Genomic DNA, 27,143 nt, shown 5'->3' with positions numbered 1-27,143 from the left:
GTGCGGCAGGAGTCGTGCACATTGTTGCTGATTGAAATGTCCCTGAAGCAGAGGCCGAGAAGCCTCTAGCAGATGTAACTTGTAGTACACGGTCGCCGCAGCACTCCTACGCCCTTGAGTTACGATACAGTGACCCCATGCGTGCATAAATCAGGTTACGGAAAGCACAGTCTTTGCCTGTTGAGAGTGGGATGTGACCGATTTGATGGACCTTGTTGGACCGTTGTGCAGAAAAATAAGCTGTTTCTTACAAGCCTGATTTGTTGTTCAATTGCCCTCTGAATGTCCTGAATTCCTATTGTTCACCGCGTTTCCCCCTTCGCGTAAATTAAACCCACTTAGACTTCCGGGTAGCCAACCAGACATTTCTGAATAACATCCCTGCTTTCCCTATTTTCTCCTCCTCCTCCTTCTCCTCATCCTCGTCCTCCTTAACCTTCCGTCGCGAGGTTTAACGCCGCGAAGCTCCACTGCAAGCTAAGGTCGAGGGACGCTGTATAATAGAGAGGTCCGGGTTAATTTAACCCCCTGGAGTTCTTTTATGTACACCCAAATCGCGAAACACGAGTGTTTGTCGCATTCTGCCTTTATGGGATTGCGGCCGCCGCGGCAGGGAATCAAACTTGCGACCTCGTTCTCAGCAGCACAACGCCATAAATACCGAGCCACAGCGGCGGGCAGTAGAAAGGCCCAATGACCCTTCAGTGGGGAAAACTAGACATACTTCGCTTTAGCTTGGAAGCATGGAATCCTAATAACCACCGCACCTATGTGCATGACACAGAAGGGAAAAAAAGAAAAGTTCTGAATGCTGTCCTACAGAAATATTACGCAACGCTGGCATTTTGGGGCGAGCCTGCGTACGCTGAAAGAATAGAGGAACTTTACCTCCTTGTCTTGCGTTTGTATTTGTTCTATCTTGATTGCGCCTTAACAAAAGCTGTGCAAGCGGGGCTGGATTCTGCAAAACGGGTTCGCGTCCGTGTGTGCACCGTGGCGGTCGCCGGCAAAACAAGAGCGCGCTTTTGTCGCTGCCGTCTCGGTCCGGTGAATGTCGCCGTGATGCGGGCATGCCTCTCGGAGCCGATTGGGAGTGCATGGTGATGCTCTGGAGCGTTGCCCGCCGAATGAATCACACCTCACTTGGTGCGATGACTCAGCACAATGCCAGGGCGGGCGCCACACCCGTGGCAGCTGGCCACGAGGGTCACGGTTACCTGGCCCCGACGCAGGCACATACGCAGGGGACAGTCGGAGCAAAAGGAGAGAGAGAGAGAGGGGGGGGGGGCATCTAAGGGGACACTAAATAGCAACGCTAAGTAAGTTTAGACTGGTAAAGTATGCTTTAACAAAGTCATTTTGTATCTATTTATCAGAAGCAGGTATACACAAGTGCAGTAAATGAAAGCCAACCTCCCGAGTGTAGGGAGGGAACTTAGGCGCCGGTACGTCAATGCGAGGTCACAAATTTCAAAGTATGTTCTCGTGTTTCAGTCCTTTCTTGCGCAAAAGAGGCTCTCAAAGCTTCTTTGGTTGATACTTTCGTTCCTCCCGAGTGCAATCCTCCGTTTCTACCTCTGGTTAACCCCCTGCCTTTCTTTAAATCTTCTAAGTATCTCTCAGAATGCAATGCTGTCGTTCTTCACCGATGAAGAATTAACTAGACTCGAGCTGAAGAAGTCGAATGTATGACGTAACATTGAGCTGAGGCGGTAAATTTAGGTTGACAACGCCTCCCTTTCGTCCTTTCTGGATCTTTAAAGCATTAGTTAAAGAGTCCATGTAAAGAGTTGCGAAAGGTGGATAACAGCGGAGCGTTTTCAGAAAAGGACTTGAGAGTAAGTAAGCAAGGAAACTTTGGTAAGCCGGCCTAATCAGAGTACGAACAAGGCGGACTATACAATTGTGTTAATACCAAAGTGTACGTTAATTACTGCGATCTTGTTAACGCCGCGATTCTTGAAAACGTCCCGAGGTCACCAAATGCAGGCAAGCATGTAAGAATGCCATTCCTCAGAAATGGTGTTTGTCTGTGAAACACGAAGGAAAAGTAAGCATGCCTATAGGGACAGCAAACTAGAATGTACGCGTATCCAAGGTTGATGATAAATCAATTATCCTTGCGTTCGCACAATGCCTTGGTTTGTTCCGAGGCGGCCCGCTTCGTCCTGAACATGCCTTGATCGCAGGCATGTGCGAGTGCACTTGAAACGCAAGCAATAGAGCGATGCAACCAAGGGCGGCCAAAGCACAACTTCTCAGCAATGAAAGATTTAAAAGCAACTCTCCCTCGTCCCTCTCCCTCATATGCTACGTTTTATGTAAGAGCTAGTAAGGAGCTTATCGGAGGGCCGAATCGTTTTAATATTCACGTGGCCACAGTGTAAAATGTGCTCCGCGCAACGAGCTCGGTTGCTTGAGACTTGACGTTGCACCCAGTGGGTTGAACGGGCATACCGCGGGTGGCCTCGCCTCTTCGTAATTTCTCACCGAGAGGTCCGATGCAGTACACGCGAGACGTGAGTATAACAAACAGATGAGAGCGCTAAGTAGGGCGTTATCTCTCGCACTTGATTTACGACCACAGTTCGACTACGAGGTCACACTCTTCGTTTTGCTCACGTGTTTGGGGCGAGGAGGAATTGAGAGGCCCGGGGGAAAAGTACTAGGCAGGCTTCTACGGAGAACAAAACGTTACTCCATCCTTGTATGTGCTGTCTGAAAACAAAAGGCTCGCCCAATTTCGAGGCACTGCCTTCAAAGGTGGGCACAGCGCTCTTAAGGGCGAAGAGAAATGATTCGACTGCGGAGACGATAGGCTACATTTAGAGGTCGAGAGACGCCCCGGCACCTTTCGCAAGAATGGACCGATGAGCAAGGAGACCAGCCTAAACGCGACAGTTGATTGAAACCGAGGGGGACAAAGAACAAAGGACCATTTTCTCTGGGGAAAAAAAAAAGGAGGTCGAAAGCCGGCAAGAAACACCGAGTGCTGCACCACGAGCGACGAATTTCAGGCAGCGAGCCCTCAAATAGACATCAAACAATACCATCCGGCAGACATAAGGTTGCAGAGTGAAAGCGCGGCCATTCCCGACAGGCCTCGGGAGAAGCTATGTATGGAATAGCATCGTATTTTTTTCTTTCTTTTAAGTGTTAAAGTTAACAAGTGTATGTTACAGAGACCTCTTCCACTACACTCGGTGCTGAGACTTTTCTTGAAGACGAAAACAACGATTCGTATATGGGACGACGCTGGAAGTGGTCCGCTTCGGACAAAAGAATCTGCTGTGCAAGTGGAACAATCCTTGCGGGCGCAGCAGCCTTTACTACACTTGGTCTTCGAGGTGAGCACGCCCGAACGCAGTGCATCACGTAAGGATGAGGGCGAGAGATGACTGGCCTCTGACCGCCGCAAAGCCGATGACCACACAGCGACGAGGCGTTTAAAAAACACTTGAAGCGAGGCGCTATGCGCAATCCACTGTCGCGATTATCATTCTCAGTGTGCGCAACTATAGCTGCGCTCTCTTAAAAATAAAGTGCTTCGGAATCCTACTGTGGGAGCAACAGCGTGCCCTGTATGTAACCGCAGTTTCTAGGCTTCTCGTAATCCCAGATGTAGTAGCTTCGCTCTTACTATGGAGTCCATTCACTCCGCTTGTGCCTACCCAAAGCCAACGTATAAACCATCAGGGACGTGACATAATCTTTGAATGGCTTTCGGGACCCTGCAATATCAGCGAGAATGACCACGTCGATGAAACAGCCCGATCTGCACACGAAAGCAGTCAATGCGTTTTTATTCCGCTTTCGTAAACTGACGCTGCGGCTGGGCAGCGATCGATATCCTGTGAATTCTTACGTTGCCCCTGTGGGACTCGAACGTTTCCACCATGTGTCATATTTGTTCACTTTCTGTGGATATACAGGTACATCTATACCGCCTGGGTTGCCACCACTTGAACAGGTCACGTTGTACTGTTTGTGACTAGGCGTCGCATTTAGAAACTCTTATGCATTCCTTATTGTAATGGCCAACGGCCCCACGTGCGGCACATGCAGCTGTGAAGAGTCGCTTGCACGCATTATCAGTGTCTTCCCGCGCTATAGTGCCGAAAGTCAAGTGATGTGCTGAGTGCTGGACCAACTGGAGAATTGTCCTTATCAGAATCTCTAGGCCAGCGCTCCCAAAGAACATCCACGGAGAAGGCCTTATTCGCATTACTAAGATCCCTGCGGTCTACAGGCATGTTAGCAGGCTTTAAGAACGCCGCCCCCTACCGGGCTATATATAGTGTACGCGGTTTGTTTGTGCTAGTCTTTTCTCTTTGTCTACCGTTCCACACTATTTTTTATCGCCCTACCACTTCTACCCGTGCAGGGTAGCCGATTGGAACTGCCTCTGGTTAACATAACTACCTTTCTATGCATCATTTCTCTCTAGCTCTTTGTTTACAGTAATTGACAAGGAGGAGTAACAACAAGGAGGAGGAACCCTCGAAAACAAGACTTTACAAGTAGTTATTCCCGTAAATGTGTTTGCCAGAAGTCGCTCTGTTCTTAAAGTGAACGCGCAATTGGTCCGCTTGGCCGCTTGTGAACCCCTAAGAGAGAGAGAGAGAGAGAAAATAATGCAGAGAAAGGCAGGGAGGTTAACCTGAGGTAGTTCCGCCATTGTGGGCCTTCTTGCATTTCTCGGCGGGAAGTCCTGGGGCGCAACAGTACCGTCAATGTTGCAACTATATAAAGCACTGTTTTGGGGCTTCCTGCGGTACCAGCTTACCTGTACTACGAAATACTTGCACTGCGAATATCCGCAAACTCCAGAGCGTGCAAGCCCAAGCACTCGGGACTTGTCTCGGTCTCCCCAAAACTACGTCATCGATTGCGACAGTGGTCATAGCCAGAGACGCTCCTTTGACAGTCTACATTGATACAGATGTCCTGAGAGCACACATCCAACACCTGACTCGGATTCCCTCGCAGCATCTTGCTTGCCAGCAAAGAGGCCACTTTCAACTTTTGCCAAAACTATTGTAAGACATCAGTCCTACTTGCCATCAGAATTTACGCCCGCTATAGGATTGTCAGATCCACTGTGGTGTCTGCACCGGCCGCAGGTGCAACTGACAATTCCAGGAATCAGAAAGAAAGCTGGATCGCCATTGCAAACTTTGAAACAAGCAAGTTTGGAGCACATTCACAACGTGCACAGATTCCGGCAACATGTATACACAGATGGTTCAGTAAAACTCAACAGCTCTGCTGCTGAAGTCATCATCCCGTCAAAATCTGAGGAATTCAAATTAAGAACTTCATGTGTGACCACGTTGACGGGTGCAGAACTCGCAGCGCTTCGGGCTACACTTGATTTCATTAAGCAGAGGCCATCACAACAATGGACAGTCTTTAGTGACTCCAAGGCAGCCCTTCAGTGCATACGAAGCTCAATGCGCCACGGACCCAATGAACAACTGGCCTCAGAAATTCGGCACATATATCATCAAAGTGATGACAGGGGCACAACATAATCTTTCAGTGGCTTCCAGGACATTGTAACATCAGCGGGAATGACCACGCCGACGAAGCCGCCCGATCTACACATGAAAGTGGTCAGCGAGTCTTCATTCCGCTTTCGCGAACAGACGCTGCGGCTGGGCTGCGATTGATGTCCCGTGATTGTACTTTGCCTCTGTGGGACTCGAACACTTTCACCATGTGTCGGTTGCGTTCGTTGTCTCCGGACATACGGATGCACCTCCCGCCTGGGTAACCACGACGTGAACAGACCGTGCTCTACCGTATGTGGCTAGGCGTTGCCTTTACGAACTTATATATGCTTTCCCAATTGGAATGGCCAACAGCCCCACGTGCAACACGTGCAACACATGCAACATTTACGAGACGCTTGCACATATCTGTGTCAGCCCGCGATATAGTGCTCAAAGGCAAGTGATGTGCAGAGTACTGGACCAGTTGGACAATCGTCCACTATCAGAACTAAAAGCTTTAGGCCAATGCTCCGAAAGAACAACCGCGTTGAAAGCCTTACTCGCGTTATTAAGGTTCCTGCGGTCTACGGGGCTTCACGACAGACTAAGAATGCCGCCCCCTACCGCTCTGTAGTGTACGCGCTTCGTTCGTGCTTGTGAACCCCAAAGGTGAGTCGCGTACTACGCTATGCTAAAGCTCCCTATCATGAATAATGCTCTAAGTAACCGATGCCGTAAGAGATACACGTATTAGCTATAGTACTTAGCGAATTGAAGTAAACATGGGTAGAAAAATATGCTTTCCTTCAATGTATTTTTTGACGTTACAGGATTTAAGATGTTACATTTTGTACTGTGAAAATTGCTACCAAAGGTAAGACTTAGACCAATAAATTACCAACTTTGTAAAACTAAGCTGATCTAAATTAAACCACAGACTCGTCCTCCCTCACAATAAGAAGACGAAGAAACGCAAAAGCAACAGAACCGCTAACGCGACAAAGTTAGCACAGGGCTAGTCTGGCCCCGTCACCATTATGCTCATTCTGTGGCGAACTGGCGACAATAACCATTTCTTGTTGTCCTGTAGGCGTATTTCAGTAATAAGAAAAAGACTACTGGAAACCACGCCTCGCAATATTGACCTAGATTTATCTGCGCCTGTGATCCTACCTTTTGGAGCCTCCGTTATTGTGTTCAGCCACAAATGTTTGCTCGGCAGTGCGAAATTACCTGTTTGAATCTAATCCATTACCATGCTGAACTGATCAGCCCCCCTCCCCATCATAGTTTTCTACTAGTCTTAGACAAACGGCATAGAAAGAATCGCTATTAATTTTAACAACCTGCGTTTCCTCACAGCAAACACTAAGTAGTGGTAGAATACGTGCCGTTCTTTTCCCTCCTTCCGTCCGTCCATCCATCCATCCATTAGTCTGATTGCGCGCTATCTGGGTGTTATCGCATGATGTCGTTTATTGTGTCCCCTAACGAACTCTTGAAGAGGGCTAATAAATGTGGCCGTAAGAGTTCTCGATAGAGGGTAGCCAGCCGGCTTAGCACTTGCTAAACCCGTTTCCTCCTCTTTTCTCCTCTTCCTCCTTGAGAGACTATAGTTTTACAACGACCAAAATAGCTTCCTTCAACATCTACGAAGACTGGCCCACTTGCGTCACAAATTTCTTTTTCGTGATGGTTCCTTTCTAGCACGTGCTGAGGGGTCATGTACACTTAGGCTTATTCAGTATCACACAATCCAGTCCCACCGCGGCACTGCGGCCAAGAAAGAAAGGAAAGGAAATGGAACATACAAAAATGGCTGCTTCAACAATCTGGGCGCACACACATACGCGAAAAAGCGAGAGCAGCTTCGACAAAACTAATAAGCATAACTGCTGTTCACAAGGCCAATTTGAATATCTCGGTACGCATCAATTGCACGCGCGCGCACGACAGCGCGAGTTTATGTGCCCAGATGTATACGAGCGAAAACGCCCACGACGTCGGACCTCGCATACGTACTAAGGTGGTGGAGTGAAACTGGAACCGCTTGTTCGCGCGTGCGTCTGGGCTTTGTTTATTAAACTGATGAACATGCAGGGCACGTATGTCTATATATGACAGAGAGAGAGAGAGAGAGAGAGAGAGAGAGAGAGAGAGTGGGGGCGAGCTTAAGGACTTGCAGAATGGTTAAGTGAGGCGAGGACGGTGCGTGTATATACATCTGTGCTAGTTCGGCTGATCCCGGTGCACGAGTAGGGTTTATAGCTATGTGCGGTGCCAGACGTGGAGCTCTTTGCCGCGCGCCGTTATCTCAAGAACCATCTCTCGCACAGGACGACAACGTCCATCGGTATAGAGAAACTCTAAGGAAAACTAAACGGTAATACATTAGATTGTAGTCGCTTTCGAGCGATCCATAGAGCGCTTTTGCGCGACGATTTCGATTCGGCTGGTCGAAATCGAGCTGTCGGAAAACATTCGTCTCGCTCATTCATAGTGCCGCGCTTCATCTCAGTGCGCTCGGAGGCAGGCGCTCCCACTTTCAACCTGGGAGTGCGATCGAGATCCAAGCCGAAATTAGGTCACGTGACTACTACTACGATTGCTCGTGAAACAGCTGTAGCACGTTCGGCTTGGACAGGCTTTCTCTGCCGCCAAACTTGAGGGGGCTACGCGTCTGTACACGCATATGCTCACTAAATGCACTAGCAGGCAAATTTGACGCAGTTGGTCTAGTTATAGAAAGGTTTAGAGAGCTGCGCCTCGCACGGACATTAGAAGCGTTGTTGCAGTGCGTAACGCAGAGGAAGCTCGCCGCCGTGGTCCATGCACATTCTCCGACAGTGGATGACGCGAGCAGGGCGCACATCTGTACGGTACTCTTTATTGAGCAGTGCTATGCGCTCCCAGATGTTTTCGGAGAGTCATTCAGTGGATGTCAAAACGAAGTTAAATCTGGGGCACTTCAATTGACATTCCTTTCGAGAAAAGAAATTCACGTACACAGTATACGGTTTCTGAGCAGCACGGTGCCTGCTGACCAGGCAGGACAAAACCAACGAAAAAGAAAAGAAAAACTGCGATGCTTCCTCCTGGCTCACATCAAGGACATTTAATACGAGCGCTAGCGAGGACAATAGATTCCCACGCGGAGGAAGCGCTTCGAACGCGCGTGCAGCGAATACCTGCCGCCGCCCCGAGGAAGTAAGAGCGAATGCACCAGCCAGCGGGAGAGAAATGGTGGGCGATCTTCGCGCACTCCGCGAGGTACGTACGCGAGCTCAATGTCGGCATTTGGCGAGCCTGTGGGTGGAAGATGGAAACTCGCCCGTACAACACGCATGGCGGCGAGCGACAGTGAATGAAGAGAGACGGCCTGCAGCGGCGGCGAGTATGGAGCAAAGAAAGAAAAAAAGAGACAATTACCGCCAGAAGAAGGAGATCCTTCCGCTTCGGCAAACAAATGACGCATTGTGATGTCAGCGGCGGAGAAGCGCCCCGGGCAGGGCAAGTGCGCGTACACACAGCGAAGGGCGTACAGGTCTGTCACTGGCGGCGTACGAGTGCGAACTCCGTCGCGCCGCTATATAGTTGCGTGCAGCACCGTGAATGCCGAGGTCTGTGATCCGGTGAACTTTGCTTCGTCCGCCGCGTCACTTCGTCTCTGTAATGGCGGCGGCGAATTTCAAATCATTAGCGCTTCGCAGTGACCTTTTCACTACCTCGTGCACACTTTTGCAACACCGCCGATGCGCTCTTCTCGACAAAAAAGAGATGATTCGTTATCGTTTGCCCATCTCGTTGGTATATACAGACACGCTCAGCAACCTAAAGGGCACGTGCAACGAGCGTACAAATTTGTAAACCGGCACGTGCAGTGTACAGGCGCCGACGGTGAGAGCTGGAGGTCTCGGCTTTCTCGTTCGGGTCACCGTCAATTTGCATAGACCTGCATAGCTATTTTTTTACGAGTTGCAGCTGGACCGACAACACGCGTGTTCTGTGTATCAGGGGCTGTATAGCTGTCTAGCGACACGTCGTTATGCTTAACGCTACGGCATTAAAGCGCCAAGCGCTCTCCCTCTCTCTCTCTCTCTCTCTCTGACCCACTATAGCAGGCACGGTCACGCCAATTTCACGCCACCGCATCCGTTCCCGCCGCGCTGCGCCGAAAATGAGCGCCTACGGCCTCACGCGAAAGCGAAAGGAGAAAGTAAATGCCTCTGGTTGCTGCTGCTGCTGCTGCTGCAGAAGCTGCAATAAGGATTATGAAAACAATCGGATGGCTCTGGCTGGCCGAAAGACGGAACGAGACGCTTCTATCCCGCAGGCAGGCGCTGCTGCGCGGTTCAGAGGTCACGGAGCCCCGGCCTCGATAGAGAAGTGAGCGCCGACTCAGCTATAGCCGCCCGCTCCCATGGCGTGTGTACGGCGGGGTCTTCCGTTCCTTCCGGCCAGTTGGTCGACCGGCCGGCCGGCCGGGCGGTTCTCCTCAACCTAGAAAGCGTTCCTAAGAGCCGCGCACGCGGCATGCATAAGGGCGAGCTAGACCGCGTGCTCACGGCGAAGAAGGCGAAGAGCGTTCATTCAAAGTCTGGCCCGCGTATGCGCCAGAGAATGCACGTGCGCAGTCCGCGAGAAGACCGCGAGAGGAAGCGCGCAGCGGGCATGGAGCGATGCGTGCGAAGATGCATGCGCGAGTCGTATACGTACGCACGATAGTTTTTTTTTTCCTTGCTTTCTTTCTTTTCCCCTTCTCTCACGAATAATCGTCCCGTGGGTTTGACAGTGCGTGCGCGTGAGTGCCCCGGTATGCCGTGTTTTTTTTTTTGCAAAGACAATCGGCATTCACTGGACGAGCGGTCGGTTCCGCAGGTCGCGGACGCGAGACAAAGGAATCGCTCTCGGCACTGGGAGCCTCGTCTTCCGATTCCCAACGCGGTCAGGATGTGACGGGGACTGGCCCAACCGAAGGGGGGGGGGGGGGGGCGAGCACGTTAGGTTTGCCTCGTGCGCTGTGTCCTCTCGTAACTATTCTCTGTGCCAAGTCTAACTGTTCGCTGTGCTCTTTCAAAAGCTCGCTGGCGAGTGAGACGAATTCTCTCGCATTCATCTCACTTCTGCTCGCCAACCCCCCGTGCTAACAGATTAACGAATTCGGATTTACCACAGCAGCGATATGAATGCAGTGCTCAGTTGAATTCCCGTCACGTGTTGCACCCGATGGAGTGCACACGCCGCAGAGTTTTAAAGCGGACAAGAGCGCTTCGGAGAATCCAGGAATATACGACGCTCAGTCCGATGGGAAGCTGCAAATGGCGCTAGTAATTATTTGCGACCGCTCGCTGCTTACACAAAACAAAACAGAAAAAAAAAACGCATATCGGCTAACAGGCTGCTCACGCGCTTCGAGGCTCGGCACATATTTTCAGACCAAGGATATATGGAGATGCGAGCCAAACAAGTATGCAAGCGCCCATTTGAGCATTGTACTTCTTCCCTGAGTTAAATCGATATTGCGAGCAGTCAAAATCAGGTCCGCGACCACTTTAGCAGCGTCAGCCCAGCGGAACTGGTCCGCCAATTCTTCTCCAAGTACACACGGATAACGGATACAATGTATAGCGCATACAAGGCCGAATTCTTTCTAACGTGCCTCAGCCGCGCGCGCACGCAATTGGGCACTTTCCTGCTCGGCTCTTCACAAAGACTTGTGTGCGCATATCACGCACGAGCATAGAAATCGCCAGCCCGCAGAAGAAGGACTTCAATATAGGGACGTTGGAAGGTTTCTTTCTGTCGAGCAGTATCTTTCCCAATACCCACAAATAACCACTACAAGGCAGTTCCACCAAGTGCCTGCCCAGGAAAAAAAGAAGGAAGAAAGAAACGTTGGGCAAACTATAAGCCGCTTCAATGGTGAATAATTGAGTAGCACCTTTTGTTGAACTCCACAACACGCACAGAGCAACACAGTGGCACTGAAGCATAGGTGCAAAAGTGGATGTGCTAGACACGAATGGTGCTCAGCCGCACCAATACGGTGCATCGTGGCCGAAGCTATACAGGGAGACCGTACTTTGAGGCGAGCTAAATCATCACACTTGGGGTACTATACAGAAGACTACATGGTGGGGAAACTGGGGCTAGGCGTCAACCGAACAATTGGAAGACATTAACGTTTCGCCTACTGCGGCTGAGGTTCCATGCATTAGAAGCAGGCTGACGCCATATACCCTCTTCAAGCACCCGCTTTGTACGCGTATAGCGCGGTTGTGACGTGAACGTCCCCAGAACCACGTGTAGCGGAACACGTGCAGCGTGTAGTGTTCTGTAGGTGTAAAATCAGACTTCGCGTTCGTTTTTAGCGCCAGCAGAATGGCACGAACAAGATAACTACTTGCCAGGAGACCTATGCTGCAAGGCATGCTTCCCATTTTGGCTCCTGATCGTTCGGCGCTAGTGATTCACTTACACTGCACGGTTTTGCGGTGACAAGCCCCACACTATGGTTGCAGGCATGCAGGAGCGATTGAAAGTTTCCTTTTGTTGAACGCCTTTTCCTCACCCTCTCTCTCAAAGCTCTTTCGTCCAAAGAAAGAAAGAAATGAAGAGAAAGAAAACAATACAAAAGAAATGAGCGTAAGCGACAGCTCCGCCATTCAACCGCCGATACACGCCGACGCATTTCATACAAGGCTAGACGCGAACTATATGCAAGATCAGCAGGGTTCCCGCTAAGGCTCTTCCGGCAAGCGATAACGCCGAAGCGTGGCAACGTCGTCTGTTGCGGCGGCGCTGAATCGCGCCCATGCGGCGAAGGGGCAGGAGGGGGGGAAGTACCTAGAGGTCGTTTCCCTTAGGCGCGATGCCGTAACAGCGAGTTTGACCTTCTTCGACTCGACGACGCGGAACGCGTGAAAAGAATCGAAGGCGCATCCCCGCGGTCGAAGAAGGCTTCGACGCACGCAAGCGCCGCCGGGGTCGCCCGTTTCCGATGCATTGACGTCGTTCAGAGATCCGCGTAATATTCACGAGAAGACGGCGCATGCTCGTATACGCGTTCGACAGGGGCCCTCGGACCCCTGGCGCCGATGAATGGAAAAGGCGTCGTGCCACGTTGACGAATGATTCACACTTCACGGGTGCGTTCATTGATCTGCCGCTACCACTTGCTCTGTGGCCGCGACCTGACAGCAGGAAGGTAGGGAAAGCAAGGTAAAAAGGCAAATAAAGGCATCTAGCCTTTCAGCCACGAGCAGCGTTTCAAACGTACGTGGCACAGCAGATAAACTTTACTGCGAGTATATAGGTGGACCAGAATGGCGATAATGAAGCACGAATAACGACATTTAACACAGCTTGAGAACAGTCAAGACCTTATAGTACTCATCTCATTTATCTGTCTCTCTCTCCGTCTCCTGAGAACTGTCTTGCAAGACCTGATAGTACTTTTAGCAGAGCTCTGAATTGACGTCGAATACGCCATCAAGCACTCCAAAAGCGAATTGAAGGCCGTGTGGGAAAAGCGATGCGACAAACGTTCCTAGAAAAAAATATAGGAGGGGAAAAATTACGCAGAGACTCTGCTGGAGTTCTGCAAGTATGCGTAAGCATCCTGCAACTTGCTCATCTCCACGCATACGACGCGACGCACGTCGTTTTCCGCGCTTGACGAAGCAGTAGACTGTTCAGCCTTATCGGACTCGATCCGACCCTCGTCAACCCTTATCGGTCGTTATCAACCTTATCGGAATCGTGCTGATCCTTATGTCCTTATCAACCTCATCGGACATTATCCGACCATCATCGGTCGTTATCAACGTAATTGACTTGATCCGACCCTTATAAGTTCTTATCAGAATTGCGCCGACCATTATTAGCCCTTATCACTCTTTAGCAACTTATTCATCCGCGTCGAATTATTACCAACCGCGACCAGGCCTATATAATGCCTCATCTCATCACTCCTTATTCTTATTAACTAATCGACTGCTTATCTGTCAGTGTTGCGCGACAGCACAGGCGACACGACATAACACATTCGCCTTCTTCAAGCGTGAGTGTTTAGCCCAGTGGTTAAGACAATCGGCCTCTGAGCACCACGCATCAGCGAAGGTTTTCCTCAGTGAGTCGACATAAATATGCTTACGCATTTAACACTAGTTAAAAGACGACGCTTACCTTTCTACAAGATCACGAATCCGCAAGCACATGTACGTGTGGGCAATATAACTGCGCTGATAATGGATACCTAAATGAAATGACGTTAACCCCACAAATCTCAAACACCATGCTACATAAAAGAAAATTAAAACAACGTGTTCACATTTATTTCTGACGATGGAGAGTATTCATACAAAAAAGAAGAAATAAATATGTTTTAGAACTAATTCGTATGGTAAATTAATTAGTAGTCAATTTGCTGAACTATGCAGTGTTCATGTTTATGGACCGCACAGGTAGCAACTTTAAGGCGATACCACGTTGTGTTTAGGCACAACATCGCTCACAAGCTATGCTGTAATGCAAACATTAAATTAGACGGATGGAAGTACGAGTCGTCGACTTAGAGGTATCACGAGAGCGAAGGCAATATATGTTTGTTGTAGAAGGAACGCTACTTTGCGCTTTGTATGTATATAGGGTGCTTCACGAACTTTTCGGCGGAATACTACTTATGTTTGTATTTATGTAGGTTTGCGTGTAAGCATTTTCCCGCCTATCTGGGTTCCTGGGTAGTCCGTGGTCGAATGGGTAATGCGTCGGGCTGCTGTGTTGAGGCAACAGGTATAGAAAGCAATCATTGCACAAACTTGGGTCACCGAGTATGAGTACATATTTGTCGCTCTTCAATGAACCTCTTTGACACGCCACGCTTTTCGCATCGGAGGCCACCTGCGGACTTCTCGACAGTGGAAATAGATGGCGAAGCGCGTTCAGAAAGGAGAGAGAGGAGACCGCTTGTCTCATGGCGCGGGTCTCAGCGTTCGCAAGCACCGGCGCCACGAATTTCTGAGGCCACATGCAAGCTTTGCGGTGGCGGCGCAAGAGGACGCCGAGTGTTCTTAGGCAAGCGCGAAAGAGTAACAGCGAAGTTGGTTCCGTTGCCGCTAGATGACGCTAGCTGCTTTTCCGTCGACGCGGCTCCGGGCGCCGCCGCCGCATCATTGTTTCTTAGTGTGGTGCGTCGTCTCGGCTGTTATGTCATTTGCACCTTACTCACCCTCTGCCACAGTTGCAGAAACAGTACGAACCTTTAGCGGGCCGTCATCGGCCCAATTCGTGTAAGGGCCACACACAGCCAAGATTCTAGAAATGAAGTGCGACCCTTACACGAGCCTATAGGGTAATTATTTTCCACGGGGGCAGCACGTCGTCACTATTATGATTCAGTGTATTACCGTGTATTACGTATTACCGTCAACAGTCATCGTAAGATGGGTCCCACAGAGTTTTTTCGTCGTTGTAGAGAGGTAAATTTCCAGTGGCACAGACCTAGTTACCAAAGTTGGCATCAAAGACATTCATTAGAGGGCGGCACACACCTACTGGCACATACCCCGTAACCCAAGTTGGTATCAAAGAGGATCATTGAAGGCCAGCACAAACCGAGTGGCACATATACCCAGTACTTCAAGTCGGGCATGGAGAAGCCGTAGGTAGCCGGCATCAGGGTTTCATTGAACAGCCGTACCTATACCCAGTCGCACATCTACAGTGACCCATGTAGGCGTGAAAGAGCAGCACGTATCTGCACACTGCTATATACTCAGCAACCCAAGCTTATCCGAGATTTGGTTTCGAACTCTGTTCTTTCAACACAGCAACCCGATGGGCTACCCATTCGACAACGGACTACGCAGTGACCTAAGTACGTGGTAAAATGGGTAGATGCAAACTTACATATAAACACAGCTAGCCCCCAGAAAGTACGCGAAGTACCCTAAGAATGCTAACGCATTAAAACACTGTTGTAAGTTGGCGGCATCCGAAAACAGCACTGATGGCCGCGCGTTCTTTTCGGTGAAGGACGAAATAAAGCCTACCTAGCGCGATCTGTTATACGTGCTAAGAGCGACAGTATTTATGCTGCTAGGCACACATCGTGTCGCACCGAATGAGTTCGACGGCGTTTGATCAACTAAAACGCTCACAGATGGCAGCAGTAACTTGCAGCATCGCTTGCTGTAACTCGTATGCCTGCCGGACATCCAATTCCTCCGATACAACTTTAGCTGCTTAACAAACCTCCCTAGTTCGGTAGGCGTTTGCGCCTTCTGCAGGTCAGCTCGGCATGTTTGAAGTACCAAATGAAGTTGAAGGTTACTGGAGCGAACAGGAAGCAGCCGAGCAGTTACATAAAAAAAAAAAACGACTTCGTAAGTGCATCTTGAATGTGTCCACAGCACATACATACTTAAGAAAAGGGACAGGCCGAGTAAAAGAGCCCTCTCTGCCTGTCCCGTTTCCTGAAGCGCTGTGAACACATTCAAGATGCAACGTTGCCTATATACTCAACCAATCTGCAACCCTTGCAGAATTCGTAAGTCCTGCTCAAAATGCATTTTGTACAGGGTAGGAAGGCCTAATAGGGCAATTTGCTCCTGTGAAGTGGTTTTCCTTCTTTCTCTCCCCGTTCTCGTTACCTGCTTTGGTCTATTTTTCTCTAATACTTGGTTGCCCCGCTTACACTCGCATGTGTTCTCTGTTCACTTCCTAACGACGGCACAAAGTGTACTTCAAAATCTATTCTCTCCGTAACGCCACCACACCTCTCTCACTGTCCCCCTCCTGTGAGAACAGCACGGTGATGTATGAAGAAAGCCGGCCGCCACGCTGACTGCCAGACAGACTGAAGGTATGTCCTTCACAGAATAATTTGTCAGTCCACCCCAGAGCGCTTATCACCTCACGCACTTCGCTATCCTCACTCGCTGCGCCCACTTTTCCGGGAGTTTATTTCGCAACAGTGACAGATGTCCTACGTTATGGCCGCAGTCTACGGAACGGCCTATGCAACCCATAGAGACTCCTCGTCTTCGGAGGCCCACACACAGCGATCGCCCCAAATTTGATTCCGAGAGTCGCGGGGCAACGCGGTCGCTCGGGAACTGCTATACGGCGAAGGGTCAGAGAAGAGGATGGAAGGAGGTCCGACTCCCACCGCTGCGCTGGGCAATTAAGCGAGGACCCAGAAGTCGTTCCGAAGATAAAGACGGCCAACTCTAGTCAATCGCAAAATTGCACGAGAAGAAAAAGCAACACATCCGCAGATGATGACCGCACCTCTCTCCCATTCACTCCGCGTCTTTTCTATATTAAAGCAAAGAAAGGCTCCCTCTTCCCCCGTAAACACCCTTCTGCCTCATAGCTACTGCTTCCTAATTGCTCGCCACTGCAGGACGCGTAGGCTCGGGCCGTAAAAGGAACACGGGAACGAGGGGGGAGGGCGGAAGCCGTCGACTGATGGAGGTTGACGGGTCAGAACTTCGGCAGCACCGATAGGCGGGACAGAGGGGGGAGAACCGCCCAATCGTAAATCAAGACAGAAAGAGAGTGAGCGTGCGATCAAAGATTGAGACAACAGCCAGCGCGCGGGAGGGGGCTGTGCCGTCCGGAGCCCGAGTATGACGACGTCCGACGACAGGCGCGACGAAGTGCGCACTGCGCGCAGATGTGAACGCGGATAACGGAGCGTGCGGGGTCCGTGTCCGCGGATAAAGAAAATCCGAGTGCGTTGAACCCGTCGTGCGAACGCGGAACTGAGCAGAAAAATAAACGAAGATTCCAGTAAGTTGTGGACACGACCACGGCTGGTCCGTCGGACTACTTGGCGGCTGCGAGCAAATGTGTTTCCCCCTCAGCGGCGTGCATGTGAATGTGTTTGGACCTGAACAGTGCAAACACATTCCGCATCATGAAAAACTAAAGTAACTTGATCACCTTTATGTCTCGCGAGAGAAAGTATTTACCCCCCCCCCCCAAAAAAAAAAAAAAACGCCCGAAATTAGTTAGTGTAGAAATAAACTATTGAATAGGAACTGATTTGCTGAGCAATCCACCACTGAAACCTAGCCCCAGCGGGCCAGAAAAGCTAAAAATTCGGATTTGTAGTTGTCAAACCCAACATTACGAAAATTATACGTTGGGATTATCGCGGTCAAAGGGACCTATTCCGTATTCTTGGCAAGAACTAACAGCTACTCTAAACAGGAAAGTTTGTTTCACTCTTCTCTTCTCTGTCTGCTGCGACATTTCGTGCCAACAGCGGTGTACCGGTACGAGACCGCAGCGGTAACATATGCATCGGCCTGCAGGTCTGCATCAAACAACGTACCGCAGATTGTCTTAACACAGAACTACTATGGGCATACATTAATGCGAATCATTCTGGGCACTTAGCGGTAAGTTCCTGTCTCGCCTCGTTTGAAGCAAGACGACGTGGAAATCGGACCTCTGCCGTGGAATACAGCAGCCGGATGCTCTAACCATTAGGCCACTAGCTTTTTTTTTTTATTGATTGATTGATTAGGTCTATCAGACGCATGCTTCTCTCGTTCCAGAGCCAGCCAGTTCTTTGGAACACTCGGCGCGTGTGCCCCGTGGTACTTGACTGTCGTGTTCTTTCTTTGTGACAACCCGCACTTTGGGGCGCCGTGTTAGACATGCACTATCTGAAGGACCGGCCCACTTTCGGCAGTACTTTCCTCGCAACGGCTTACGCTACGAAGAAGCTGTGCGACGTTGCACAACGGTTCTTCGCCGAAAGTACGAATGACGTTGTCTCGTTATGACATGCACGACCTGGAATAGCCACGTGTACGTACGACTGTATAACATATAGTCGTTGATGACGTCGCAATTCGCGTTTCTCTCGCTTACGTTCGTCCACTGCCCGTGTAGAACCAAAGAATCGCCATGTCGTAGGATCGTTTCGAGCGGCGCAGGCTTAGAAATAATGCAATTACTGTCATGTGATAGTCTACAACGTGGTTGTCGTCGTGTTGCTGTCTCCACACACACGCATGCTCGCGCACGCACACACACACAACTACTCAATTCACAGGAACGCGTTGGACCACCTCGTATCGTTTTGAGGAACACCAACAAAGCTGGGTAGCCAGGCACCTACAGAATGCTTCACATAGCATAGATTCCCAGAGTCTGCGGAAATTGCACAATTTCTTGCAGAACTTCTACAGTGAATGCATTATCCTAACTCCTCTGTGCCTTAACTCTTCTTTTTTCCAGAATGAGTACAGAAAGACTACAGAGCCGACATCAATGACTACCGGTACGGCAACGTCATAGCGATATTTTTTTTTTTTTACTTGGAAACTAAAGTAAGCGTACAAGGAAAGAAAATTTGGAGAAAGGAAAATAAAGCTGGCTTCTGAAACGTATATTCGTTTCTCTTTTCGAAATGGCACGTTCTTTTAGTAGTATTTCCATGCCGCAAGCACTCGTATCGGCGTAAGTGCGAGTGCAGCTTTCTTACCTTTTATTCAAAGTGGGTAGTCACCAGCACGAGAGAAGGACGCCGAGACTGCGTTGGTAGGGCTCTCCTGCACGACGAGACAGCGGGCAATTTATTGATTAATGGGTTTTATTGGCGCAGGGGCCACTTCTGACCAAAGAGCGCCAAACACATGGTGGAATGTGTCGACATAGGTACATGATGGCAAGGCTGTGACACGGCTGTAAAAGGGCTTAAGAGCAGTCGCTGCTTAAATGCCTAAAATATATATGTACTAAGAACATGACGATGACAAATGAGCTGTGCTAGGAGGATAAAATATTTGTTGCGAAATTATCATAAAAACGTAAGAATATGCAAGTAGTACTGATTCCTCACCGGGGCCGTAAGCTCAAGCGCCGAGAAGCCTGTGCTCTAAAATCTGCTGTTGCAGCAGCAGCCTTTGAGAAGAGGCTGTGCCACACGGATCGCTTGAGTGTATACCATGCAGTACACCGACAGCGTTTCGAAAAGCTAAGACTAGTTTACTGTCAAAGAGCGGGTCGTTTCCTATAGGAATATGGCTGGATGTAGCGGGACTTGTTGACATTGTGGTAAACGCAAGTATTTTCTCTGTGACCCTCTAATGCACGACATTACAGCAACACGTGCAGGACAGTCAACGCCACGCCACGTTTACCACATATATGTGGCTCATCACCAGTAAACAGATGCGCATGTGTGCTCATACGTGCGACCGATTTTAAGTCGTCAGATGATGACTTCGGTTCGGCGAATTTTTGATATGGTTGGACGATTTCCAAACTGCGGTTTAATGCCATGCAGCTTCTAAGATTTTTCTAAGTGTCCCATGAGCTTTGCCAGTAGTTCCTAACATTTTTCCGTAAGAAAGGTTTTAAGTCTATGGGAGGGATAGATAATGTTGCTGTCGATGTGGCGGCTTCGTTAGCAAGCATATTACCCTCGATGCCTCTAGGTCCAGGGACCCAACATATTGTGACATGCTGATTGGACATGTTGCACACAGGAGTGTGCAACACACAGCAAAGGCAATTCAGTACCGTATTTTTACTTTTATGAAACGAACACGAGGATCGCACACACTTGAAGAGTCAGCGTATATAATGGTCTGGTGTGTCTTCGTTTTCCTTACATGTTTAACAGCCGACAACACTGCGTATTCCCCAGCCGTGAAGATTCTGCAGTGTGCAGAACCACGGGACCACTGGTTCTGCAAAGCGGGACTTCTGACAGTTCCTGAAGGGCAGCTGCCTCGGCCGAGCTTGACCCACTGTGTGTCGTGCCGCTTTCAGAGCGCAGGTGGCGCCTGCCAGACGATCGCCTGCATACACTGGCTTCTCGGGTTTGGGCTTTCAATTTTTCGCTTCCCCGTCGTCAATGAGCTGCCGCTTCCAATCGGGCGCTTCCTAAAGAGAGGCCCCCCCTGCGCCTTCTCGCGTACCGTCCCACCGCGCCACGAACTCGCACCGGCGAGCACGCGCACCAATTTATCTTTTCCCGGGAGCACCTTCTCGGCGAAATGAAAGCGGTGCCGACGCGGCACAGAAGCGCGCGGCCTGGCGGCTAATGGGTCCATTCTCTGCACGCCAAGTCGTGCCCCCGAAAACCTTTCCTCCGCCAACAACCCCAGCAGCGGGCCTCGTGAGCGAGCAGCACGTATATGGTTTTCGCACTCATCGCTGCCTTCCTTTCTACCTGCAATTTTCGCTGCGCACAAAGCGAAAGTGGCGGTAGCAGCGGTTGTCGCAGGAACACGGCTTAGAGAAAGCCGAGGAACCAAGGAAAAGTGGCAGGCGAACGCAGCACACGGAAAGGCGATCAAACCTCCAACAACTTCTCCCTCATTCTCCTCCCCCTCCATTGTCTCCTCGCGTACGGAAGCGACTCGTCCTCCTCTTTTCGGCAAGTCCCGTCAGTCGTGACGGTCGAGGTCGCACTGTGGCGCGACCTCTGCCATCATGCCGCACCGGTGTACACACTCTGTAGCTGGAAGGCCCTCCGGCAGCTTGTCCCTTATAGTGACGCGTGCCGCTAAGAGACTAGCGCGAGGCTTTCCAAGTGTGGAGACACCCCCCTCCCCCCGCCTTCTCCCACTTGCTTAACATATTTTCTACCACGACCATTGGTAAAGTAGCTGTGGAGGTCACATGGTATGATCTCTGGGGCGTCCTCGTAAGCAATCTTAAGATGACGATGACTTGGCTTATTGACTGCTGGGATATGAGCCCTGCAAGCAAGTTCCGTTCACATGAAGCCGACGTTGGTAGTGGGAAATCAGCTCGAAATTCGCTTGAGTTTACGTAATTAAACGACAGTGACTGAGCATAGAGGCGAGCGAAATCTATCCGCTTTCAATGGACGTATTGGCTTGCTAGGCCCTCTTGGCAAAGGGCATGGAAACGCAGTCAGGTCGTTCTGTAGGCCTCACCTCTGACTTGACCAGCTGTCGTCGAATTTATGGACACGAAGTTCCACCCCCCGCACATGCTCTAGTTATAAAGCTCCTCACTTTGGACATAATTTACCCATCTACCCTTCGGCACACCCCTGTTGCCGACTGGACGTACGCCTCCTGCCCACCAACCCACCTACGACACTCAAAGGTACCTGGCGGGATTCAACGGTGTAGCGCTGAAGAACGTCGCCAGTTAGGCACTGCATAGGAGACTCGAGAACCGCCATCCTTGACAATATTCAATCGAGTGTTAAACATCTGCGCACACGTTATATGTATATATATAGTACCTCGCATTCTAACAGTAGCAGTGGACATGGTAGCAAGTTACTTTGGTCTCCTTTCTGATTATATCCTTCCAGGAATTCGTAAGCAATCGCAGTAAAGCTGCGTTAATGTGCACGCCAGGAAAATTGTCTGCTGGACTGAGTGAAAGGGAGACGGCAGGGATGTCAGCCCGGAGAGCGTCCGGTTGGCTTCCTTACCCAGTGGGCGCGGCACAGGCGAATAAAAAGAAACAAATGGCTTGCTCAACGCTCGCGCACGCAAGAACAGCGTCACGCAAACCAGAGAAGGCCATACAGACCAGTCGTTCTCAAAAGGCACTGGACCGCCCTCACTGTGGGGAGAACCGACGTCCCGCATAGACGGAGTGGTGCCCGATATTCTCCGAGCTGACATCCCTGCCGTCTCCCTTTCACTCGCTCCAGCAGACAATTTTCCTGGAGTGCACATTAACGCAGCTTTACTGCGATTGCTTACGAATTCCTGGAAGGATATAATCAGTATGCGCCATACGGCGCACCAAGTGACCATGGGTGAACAGCCAGTGAGCCATCAATCGTTCGCAGTTGACTTCCGTATAAAACTTCGGAGGCTGCATAAACCAGGAGAGAGATAAGGCTCCGAAAGTTAATTAGAAATGTGGACCCACAAGGGTATACAGCTCTCTTGGCTACTGCACGCAAAAATGATGAAGAATGGCGCGATTACGAGGTTCGCGTGCATAAGACAGTGCTGTCGCGCGCATTGAGACGCAGGCGATGAATATCGAACTAAAGGAAAGCGGAGCTACGGCGACAGCTGGCAAATGAGAGCAAGCTACGCAGAAACAAGCAGCACGATCAATCACAGCGGATAATTTCAGCCAGGACCTAGAAGACCATAGCGTGCAGAAGGCACAAAGACAAACAACGTTGGCCGCTGGAGGAGAGTGATTCAGTGTGCTACATTTTCCAGGGCGCACGCAGTTTTACAGCGTTACGAAACGTACCTGCAACAATCACGCACGTCGCAAGGCGCGGCACTAATAACCTTGACGTCTTCATCTGGGAAGGATTGTAAGGTCGCGTCGTCGTTCCTTGAAAGCTTATCGAGCTGCCTGTGTATATATTTTATTCCAATCTCAATGCGCGTGCAACGCGCAAACTACATAGCGAAAATTTTGATCGACCCAGATCGGACCAACAGATAATATATTCTCCTAAATGCCGCAACGTATGTAGGTTCTCGCGACAAATCACTTACGCACATTCTTGTCAGGTGGGGCATATGCACCCGAAGTAGCAAGCTGCTCGCAGTAGTGTCCCCGCGGGACGCGTAGGCAGGCTCCGACTAACACCAGCACTTGGACGAAATCAACGACCCGTGGATTATTATCATCGCCGGACACTGCTCTGCTCCGACGAGAAGAAAAAAAGCTTTATGCTGCGTTATACGCGACACTTTCTTTGGTCTTGGCCTGAAATTGCAGCAGAGATGTATTTCCAGGGACACTGCAATAAAATGTCCAGGGACATTTGCAGCCGAGAAAAGCATAGTAACGCGAGAGCAAATTATTATGTGAATTAGAATGACACACACGTGAATTATGGATGTAGTACTTCGAAGTACTCGAGTAGGGTCTTCATAACGTTTTCGACATATCGGGGCAACGTTTAGCAAATGTTAATAATCTGTTGACAAGGAGAAAAAAAAAAAAAGCTGCACTGTCTTGTATGATTAACAGAAATTTAACAGAACGAAGCCTGTCGTTAAAAGGAGCGTAAACTGAGCAATTTGGTATTGATTCATGTAGAAAATTTTGCACTAAAACAAGACGAAGGAAGAGAACACACCAAAGCACATCGTGTATGGTGTGGTTTTTGCCAGTCTCTGCCTTGCTTCAGCGCAACATTTCCGACGTGAACGTCTGTAGGCTTGTCTAAGGAGTCCAATCCGCGACAAGAGATCGGAAACTGATGTCACACTGAGGCGCAGCCACAGTCGTGTGTTGGATCCCAGTGGACTTAAGGAAAAATGCAGCGTTTTCAATATATTCCATTCCTCTCCCCGCCCCCGCCCCCTCTCGGAGCTACGAAAGTCGCCACGAGCATGAATGTACAACGCGTGCCGCTCGCTCCCCCGAGTGACAGTGCAGCTTCCACGGCTGCGCATCGAAGTAAACCTGCCCAGGTCCAACAGCACACCTGGGGGCGTGGCTTCGTGTCATGTGCTAAACAGTTGTGACTAAAAAAGATGTGACGGGGAGGTGGGGGGGGGGAGTTGTGGCGGGTGATTTGAAATTCGTTAATAACTGATGCTGCACCACTTTTCTGTCAAATCTGAAACGGCTTTAACGTATATGTGTTTTTTCGCTGATACCGGACGGCTCGGGAGGCCCTGTGGCATATTTCGGAACTGAGTGGGCTTACGCCAGCGATAAGCATAGCGCCCGCCGGCCCGCCTCAACGCCAGCTATGTTCAGCCAGTTTGCTCCAGCGCGCCACGAGGCCGGCAACGTTAGTAGCACAGCTGGCGCCATCTAGAGCGTGTGGCCGCAAGTGAAGCAACAGAATGAGTGACGTCACGCTCGAAGGTGGCGTTGGCCGTCCTTGAAAGGCCGGAAAAGAAAGCAGGGAGAGGAGAAAGGACAGGGGCGCGAGACTGGCCCTTCTTTCCGCGCTCTTCGTACGTGCTTGCGCGGCGCTCCTACCGAAACAGTTGAAAGCAAACGCTTCGGTTTTCACCGGCCGAACAATCCTTCCACTGTTCCTAGTCTGATTTTACAGCAGAAACAAGGTTGAAATAGCTGTCTGCGATAAGCGGCGCTGCGCTGTGATGTTCGAGGTGGCTGGCGAACATTGCAATGTGAAGAACTCAGCTTGAACTAAGGTATGTGTTGGGACCTGGCACCAGTATCGGGTGTTCTTGCGCCACATGTGTATACCGAATACGTGCAGCGGCGTAAACAAATGAGATGGTGATCGAGCTCTTCGTCGTTAATTTTTTAATTTATTGAGGTTAGATTCATTAGCAATGCTTTGTTTGTTTGTTCGTTTGTTTTCGCTGTAGGACATGAACAAACGGTGTAGCCTAGATAATTTCCGCCGCACTCTATACACAGCAGTCGATTCAGAACAGGACAGTACGCGCGGAGTGTAATTAGGGAAGCCAGAAGCTCGCGAACGAAGGAAGTTGATGCAGTCTTCATAAATATCCTCCAACGGCGAATTTTGATCGATGGATCGGTTGAGCTAGGCGAAACTACAAAACGTGTGAAAGGCACTCGCTTCCCACCTATCGGGCGCAGTGGTGGTGGTAGTAGTCATTACCAGTAATGATATTTGATGTTGAAATTAGACTACGGAGTAGTACCGTAGTGAGAGAAGGTACGGGGAACCGTCACTTCTCGGTAGCTACCGAAACTGTCCCGCGCTCTCTCAAGATAAGATTTCGTTCACTGACTGATTGATTTATTGTTGTAGTGGTTTAATTAATTTAATTATGGGGTTTTACGTGCCGAAACCACTTTCTGATTATGAGGCACGCCGTAGTGGAGGACTCCGGAAATTCCGACCACCTGGGGTTCTTTAACGTGCACCTAAATCTAAGCACACGGCTGTTTTCGCATTTCGCACCCATCGAAATGCGGCCGCCGTGGCCGGGATTCGATCCCGCGACCTCGTGCTCAGCAGCCTAACACCATAGCCACTGAGCAACCACGGCGGGTGTTGGAGTGGTCGTTGAAGTAAATATATCAAGAGTAACAGATAATATTCTAATCACTGCAAATCAAAATTTGCACAATATGCTACTCTTGTTGCAACTTAATCGGCCTTTACAAATCCTGTAAAAAAAAAAAAATCCTGACCGAGTTTCAAGAAAAGTAAATCGTCGAAACTCCCTTTCTTGGCCAAGCAACTTTGCTAGATCTTGTGTGAACTCTAAGTATAGGAAAATTACTTATACCTGGATTTTCACGAGAATTCTGTTATTCTGACCTACAATGCAGTTATGATTGCGACGAAGTAAAGATGTGCAGTTGCACGATGACATAATTTACCACGCGGAAGAAAAGAAAGTAGGTAGGTCCGTTCATTTTTGCCACACGATTTTGAAAATTACCCTTCGCAAACTTTGCTTGGTCGCGGCAATTCCTGTTGTCCGTTACTTGAGAGCCTCGACTCGGATTCAGTCACAACGACGTATGTGCCCCCTCCAGTATTTCTTTACCGATTCCGACAATTTGCCCTGTTAAGCTTGTTTCTTTTCTTTTATTTTCCTGCAATTTTTCATACATTACAACGGACTGGTCGCTCCCCGACTCATCTTCGGGCTACCTGCAACAGGAAACAGCCTTTCTCGCGGCGTCTACTTTTTTTCTTTTTTTTTGGGGGGGGGTAATGCTAGAACTTCGCAGGAAAATTTTAATTTCTGTATGATAATCTTATTACGCCCACCCGATTCTTGGTCAGTCGCCAACAGTCAGTACAAGCCATCAGACGAAAGGACAGCAACGCCACCAACCGCAACATTATTAACAGCAACGATTGCGAGGACGTAAGCCTGGATGCACAAAAGTAATCATGCTTTCGGTCGCTACGCGATGCATCAGCCGTATTTTCCTCCACTAGAAGCCCATTCGACGAACGATACCTCCCTCTTTCTATATATATATATTTTTACTTGCACCCATAATTACTTATACACATCCCACGAGGCTCTGTACTTCTGCTCTTTCTATATATATTTTTTTACTTGCACCCATAATTACTTATACACATCCCACGAGGCTCTGTACTTCTGCGCTTCTTCCGCATAGTCCTCCCTTTCGCGTCTTTCTCAGTGCGTCTAGTTCGAGTATTGTGTGTCGCGTACATTACAAATGATACGTCATGCTCAATCATTCCCAATGTCATCCGAAAACGGCTAATGTCCAGGAAAAGAGACGGGAATGCAGAGTTCCTTGACTCTGTCCTTTTCGTCGAGGAGGGGGGAGTCGTTCCGTCTTGTGCCTCCAACGTAGTATTTGATACGCCAAGGACGTCCGAAACAGCAAGCACCTACACATAATGTAAACTTGAGAAAGCGATTGCAAAAACCCGTTCCTTTTGTGAGGTCGAGAACCCGGTGCGTGAAGCAAGACCTTGTTTTCTTTGTGCATGTGTACGCTAGCATGAGTCTGCGATCAGACATCGTCCCACCAGATCCTGACAAGGCAGAGGTATTTGGTAATAATAACCTTTACCGCATCAAACGAGAAAGTGTATGGGTGCGCGTAATCAGCATTACACGCTACAATGTTTTCCCAAACATGTCGACATCAACAAATCACCAGGTAACCATTCAAGAAGAATATGGAAGAGCTGCGGTAGACAGCATTAGAAGGGCGGATTGGGGGTCCCTTAATCTATCTGCGATATGCGCC

At 49.7% G+C, this 27,143-nt stretch overlaps 1 protein-coding gene across 2 annotated transcripts in view; it reads right to left on the bottom strand.

The window, feature by feature from the left end:
* Positions 1-27,143, bottom strand: part of a (arc) — a 213,046-nt gene that overhangs the window by 111,085 nt on the left and 74,818 nt on the right. For both annotated transcript variants that reach the window (XM_075685651.1, XM_075685654.1), the window contains exon 2: positions 19,000-19,066. The gene's annotated coding sequence lies outside the window, so the exon portion shown is untranslated. The remainder of the gene's footprint in view (positions 1-18,999; positions 19,067-27,143) is intronic.

This window comes from Dermacentor variabilis, chromosome 3, assembly GCF_050947875.1.
Source record: "Dermacentor variabilis isolate Ectoservices chromosome 3, ASM5094787v1, whole genome shotgun sequence".
Lineage (NCBI taxonomy): Eukaryota > Metazoa > Arthropoda > Arachnida > Ixodida > Ixodidae > Dermacentor > Dermacentor variabilis.
The sequence above is the reverse complement of the archived record's forward strand: the minus strand, read 5'-3'. Positions and strand labels throughout refer to the sequence as shown.